Raw genomic sequence first — 6,282 nt, 5'->3', positions numbered from 1 at the left:
CCCTTATTAAGCAGAAACATGAGCCTGGTTCAAGTCTAATGACATCCTGTCTCATGAGCAATCTAGCATAATGAATCTCTGTGTGTGTGTGTGTGTGTGTGTGCAGTGTGTGTGTGTGCAGTGTCCTATGTTTCCCAGCTACATGCTGAGGCAGAAAGTGATCCCTGTAGTGCTCTATATACAGTACTGTATCAGAAGTATCACAATGATCCAGAACTGATACATACAGTGTGTATACTGTAGTTAAGCTATAGCCTTCAGAGATAAACTATGAGTACAGATCACAGATGACCAGTCTGTGACCTCACCAATACACTAACAATGCCTCAGTCAGTCAATCTCTCACCTCTATAACTACACCACCAACGAACATTCCAGACTGGCTTTCAAAAGAAAGAGAAGAATGCACTTATTAATTGCCTGAAATATTTTTCCCAGACAATTTAGTTTGGAGATGTCAATCAGAGGGATTAGGCTTGTTTTTTGTCAACGCTGCTGACAGTAGAGACTTATTAAATGGGGAGATTATGTGACAGGAAATTTGTGCTGATATCATTAAACTTTCATCATGACCTGGGTTTAAAGCTTTAAATTGCTTAATAACTTGGCTTTTTATGGCTGTTCGCCTATCAACACTTCAAATAAGCCAGATATCAGAGCCACATTGCGCCCTCGTTTTTGTTCTGTTATTTTGCTGGTGAAACACGGTTGGCATACCTTAGCTATATGTACACATAGTATTCACAGTCATCACGTTTTAAAGGCCCAATGCAGCCGTTTTTTTATTTTTTAAAATGTATTTCACCTTTATTTAACCAGGTAGGCATGTTGAGAACAAGTTCTCATTTACAATTGCGACCTGGCCAAGATAAAGCAAAGCAGTTCGACACATACAACAACACAGAGTTACACATGGAGTAAAACAAACATACAGTCAATAATACATTATAAAAAGAAGTCTATATACGATGTGAGCAAATGAGGTGAGATAAGGGAGGTAAAGGCAAAAAAAAAGGCCAAGGTGGTGAAGTAAATACAATATAGCAAGTAAAACACTGGAATGGTAGATTTGCAGTGGAAGAATGTGCAAAGTGGAAATAAAAATATGTTTTATGTCAATATCAATCATTTAAGTATCTTACTAATAACAGTAGTATTAAGTAGCTTACCAGTAACAGATCTCCATTAAAATGGGCAAAAAATGCTTTTAAAGCAAAAAACTATTTCTCAAGCAATGTTTTTGCTAGGACTGTCTAGGAGTGTTCTGAGTGGGGAGGGGAAAACTAAAAACTAGCTGTTATTGGCAGAGGGTTTGGAACTCTCTTTCTTATTGGTATGTTAACCAATTTACCGTATGGTGATGTCACTATGGAAAGCCAAAACTCTCACTCATGCAAACCTGCTGATTAGAAGCGCCTGTGTAGATTGTACTCTGAGTGTACAAAACATTAGGAACACCTTCCTAATTAGGAACAGCTGCCTTCAGAACAGCTTCAATTCATTGGGGCATGCACTCTACAAGGTGTCGAAAGCGTTCCACAGGGATGCTGGCCAATGTTGACTCCAATGCTACCCACAGTTGTCTGGATGTCCTTTGGGTGGTGGACCATTCTTGATACACACAGGGAACTGTTGATCGTGAAAAACCCAGCAGCGTTGGAGTTCTACTAAATTAACATATGGAATTGTTTTAAGATGGTCATACCAAGGATCATTTAGCTCTTTGATAATGAATTTTAGGACCCCTTTTGATGAAACACTGAATTTGGCCTTCCTGCTATTAGCCCACAGAAACACTTGAATAACATATTCATACATGGAAAACAGTCAAAACATACCTATATCAGAGAGATAGAAGAAATATCATGATTTTTGAAACAAAAACATGATGACCCATATTTAACATCTTTTTGTTTTGCTCTAAACTACTTCCATTAGGTTTTTTTACTGGTAACGGACTACCTTCAGACGAGTCTTGTGAGGCTTGTGGGCGTTCCAGAGCAAAACAACTGACATGTACGTGTTCGTAGGCTAAACGTTCGGAAGCTACAGACAGATGTTAGCAGATCAGCGGTAGCGACTTCAGATGAAACCTGTGATGCGGAGGGTCACCATTGGCGGATGCGGTGGATTGAGACGCAGCCCATGCAAAAATCAGATATCTACAGCTTAAACCGATGGATTTTGGATTTTTTGATTTTTGTATCACCTCAACTCCGTCTGCACAGAACAGAAAACCCCTGGAACTCATTAGTAATGATACAGTTTACCAGCTTGACTGCACCACGCTCCATGATGATCAAAGACTGAACTGAGAGCCTCTATGGTTGTCATTACACTTTATTGAGCAGGCTGTTGGGTCAGGACCACATGGTAATACCCACATCCATGTTGGTATGGTGCAAGAGTGTTGGGTAGGGGACGTTGTAACACGTGTGATTCCCCCCTCTCTGTATCTCTCCTCCCCTCCCCCCAAGCAAACAGAAGGTGTAATAAAAACAATACATTTATTATTACATTTCAATTTGCCAGACATACTGTCTGTTCATCAATGCCTAGCAAGGCTAATGTTTATTTTCTGTCTGTGGAAAAAGATCACACCTCCACTTGGGAGAGTGAATGGAGCCAGTGTACTGTATATAGGAGGGAAGGCAGATTCAGTGGACACTGTGTTAGAAAGTGCAGAGAGAGAGAGGGAGAGAGATGCTATTTCACTGTGATAAATATTCATCACCAAGAGATTAATTATTCATATAAATAACCACATTTATTCAACATTTTAACTTATTAAACCCAGACAAAAAACAAAAAAATACTCATGGGCGAAGGAGCAATGGCTCCTCTTGCAGCCAAATATCTATTTGCCTGCCATTCCCTGAGGGACACTGAATAATAACATCTGCATAGGAAACAGTAACTTAGTTATTATTAGTATTATTGTTATTACTATTATTACAATTGGTAGTGTTATGGGTATGTCGTGTCTTTGGCATCATTAAAGTGAAGACTGTTATCTTATCAAATCAATTCTCTGTAAGTATTATTACATGATTAAACTAATCATGTAAATGTAATTAACTAAGAAGTCGGGGCACCAAGGAAAATCTTCAGATTACAAAGTTATAATTTTCCTAATATAACTCTTCAGATATTTTAATATCTGATCAATTAGTCGTCTAATTAATGAATTATTCTTTACCTCACGTTAGTCTCATTCCAAACGTCGTAAATTGTTGGTTATCTGCACGAACACTGACTTTACTATGAATCATCCATACACCAATTGTCTTAATCATTTATTTACTAACTAACTAACTGATCACAGAAATGCATAAACAAAAAAACAGTAGATATGGTTACAAGGAAATTATAGGGGAGGTTCCCTAGTGGGCTAAGCCGTATGACGGCTTGGTGGACAAAGGGTGGACAGAGAAGGGCGGGAAAGACAAAAGTGTCACTACACAGTCGATAATTATAATAATTGAAATGCTAATCCTTTGCACATGAACTCACTCATTCGGGAATAATTGTAATCAATATATATTTACGCTCAGGGTGTCGTCGTGATCTCTGTTGGAATCGTGCGTCTTTCTGTTGCTCTTACTGAGGGAAGGAGGTTGTTGGCCAAGATCTCGCAATACATGGCCCCATCCATCCTCCCCTCAATACAGTGCAGTCATCCTGTCCCCTATGCAGAAAAGCATCCCCAAATAATGATGTTTCCACCTCCATGCTTCATGGTTGGGATGGTGTTCTTGGGGTTGTACTCGTTCTTCTTCTTCCTCCAAACACGGCGAGTGGAGTTTAGACCAAAAAGCTCTATTTTTGTCTCATCAGACCACATGACCTTCTCCCATTCCTCCTCTGGATCATCCAGATGGTCATTGGCAAACTTCAGATGGGCCTGGACATGCGCTGGCTTGAGCAGGGGGACCTTGCGTGCACTGCAGGATTTTAATCGATGACGGCGTAGTGTGTTACTAATGGTTTTCTTTGAGACTGTGGTCCCAGCTCTCTTCAGGTCATTGACCAGGTCCTGCCGTGTAGTTCTGGGCTGATCCCTCACCTTCCTCATGATCATTGATGCCCCACGAGGTGAGATCTTGCATGGAGCCCCAGACCGAGGGTGGTTGACCGTCATCTTGAACTTCTTCCATTTTCTAATGATTGCGCCAACAGTTGTTGCCTTCTCACCAAGCTGCTTGCCTATTGTCCTGTAGCCCATCCCAGCCTTGTGCAGGTCTTCAATTTTATCCCTGCTGTCCTTACACAGCTCTCTGGACTTGGCCATTGTGGAGAGGTTGGAGTCTGTTTGATTGAGTGTGTGGACAGGTGTCTTTTATACAGGTAACGAGTTCAAACAGGTGCAGTTAATACAATTAATGAGTGGAGAACAGGATGGCTTCTTAAAGAAAAACTAACAGGTCTGTGAGAGACGGAATTCTTACTGGTTGGTAGGTGATCAAATACTTATGTCATGCAATAAAATGCTAATTATTTTCTTAAAAATCATACAATGTGTTTTTCTGGATTTTTGTTTTAGATTCCGTCTCTCACAGTTGAAGTGCACCTATGATAAAAAATTACAGACCTCTACATGCTTTGTACGTGGGAAAACCTGCAAAATCGGCTTGTCACCAAAAGCACTCACTAACTTCTACAGATGCACAATCGAGAGCATCCTGGCGGGCTGTATCACCGCCTGGTATGGCAACTGCACCGCCCTCAACCGTGAGGCTCTCCAGAGGGTAGTGAGGTCTGCACAACGCATCACCGGGGGCAAACTACCTGCCCTCCAGGACACCTACACCACCCGATGTCACAGGAAGGCCATAAAGATCATCAAGGACATCAACCACCCGAGCCACTGCCTGTTCACCCCGCTATCATCCAGAAGGCGAGGTCAGTACAGGTGCATCAAAGCTGGGACCGAGAGACTGAAAAACAGCTTCTATCTCAAGGCCATCAGACTGTTAAACAGCCACCACTAACACTGAGTGGCTGCTGCCAACACACTGACACTGACTCAACTCCAGCCACTTTAATAATGGGAATTGATGGGAAATGATGTAAATATATCACTAGCCACTTTAAACAATGCTACCTTATATAATGTTACTTACCCTACATTATTCATCTCATATGCATACGTATATACTGTACTCTATATCATCGACTGTATCCTTATGTAATACATGTATCACTAGCCACTTTAAACTATGCCACTTTGTTTACATACTCATCTCATTTGTACATACTGTACTCGATACCATCTACTGTATCTTGCCTATGCTGCTCTGTACCATCACTCATTCATATATCCTTATGTACATATTCTTTATCCCCTTACACCACATATGTCAGAGTCAAGGCCCGCGGGCCACATCCGGCCCGCAAGAAGGTTTTTTACGGCCCCTGGGATGATCTTGATTTATTATTAGAACCGGCCCGCAGCAAGCCGGCAGCCCGCAGATCTTTTACACGCACCAATACTACATTTCCCACAATGCAAAGGTGACGCACCGAGCAGTAGGCTGCTTCATTTCAATATTTATTGGCACAGCAGTCGTCAGCATCACAGTAAAATTAACTTTCAGATACCCATCAAAAATGGCAAAACGGAAGGTGGATACTGAGAACCGGGGGTTTCAAACAAGGTGGGAGTCGGAGTATATGTTCACGAAGGTAGCTGGAAAACCTGTGTGTCTTCTGTGTGGAGAAAGTGTGGCGGTACTGAAAGAGTATAATCTGAGACGACATTATGAAACGAAACACGCGGACACACACGCGGACGCAACTGTCAAGGCCAGTTTTATTTTGGCAGAAGAGATCGCTAAATCAGCCCGGCCATTTACGGAGGGGGATTTCATCAAAAACTGCATGATTAAAGTTTGTGACGAAGTTTGCCCAGAAAAAAGGCAACTCTTTTTAAATGTGAGTCTGAGCAGAAACACCATTGCCGAGAGAGTAGACCAGTTGTCCATCAATCTAAAAGAGCAGCTTGTGAAAAAGGGAAAAGATTTTATTGCATATTCCTTGGCTGTGGATGAGAGCACCGACATTTCTGACATTGCCCAGTTGTCAATTTTCATCCGCGGAGTGGACTCCAACCTAAGCGTGACAGAGGAGTTTTTGGCTTTACGTCCTATGCATGGCACAACTACGGGGCATGATTTGTATGAAGAGGTGTCAAGATGTGTAAATGAGATGGAGCTGCCTTGGGAAAAACTCGTGGGTTTGACAACCGACGGAGCACCTGCGATGTGTGGACACAGGAGCGGA

This window comes from Oncorhynchus clarkii, chromosome 2, assembly GCF_045791955.1.
Source record: "Oncorhynchus clarkii lewisi isolate Uvic-CL-2024 chromosome 2, UVic_Ocla_1.0, whole genome shotgun sequence".
Classification (NCBI taxonomy): domain Eukaryota; kingdom Metazoa; phylum Chordata; class Actinopteri; order Salmoniformes; family Salmonidae; genus Oncorhynchus; species Oncorhynchus clarkii.
The sequence above is the reverse complement of the archived record's forward strand: the minus strand, read 5'-3'. Positions refer to the sequence as shown.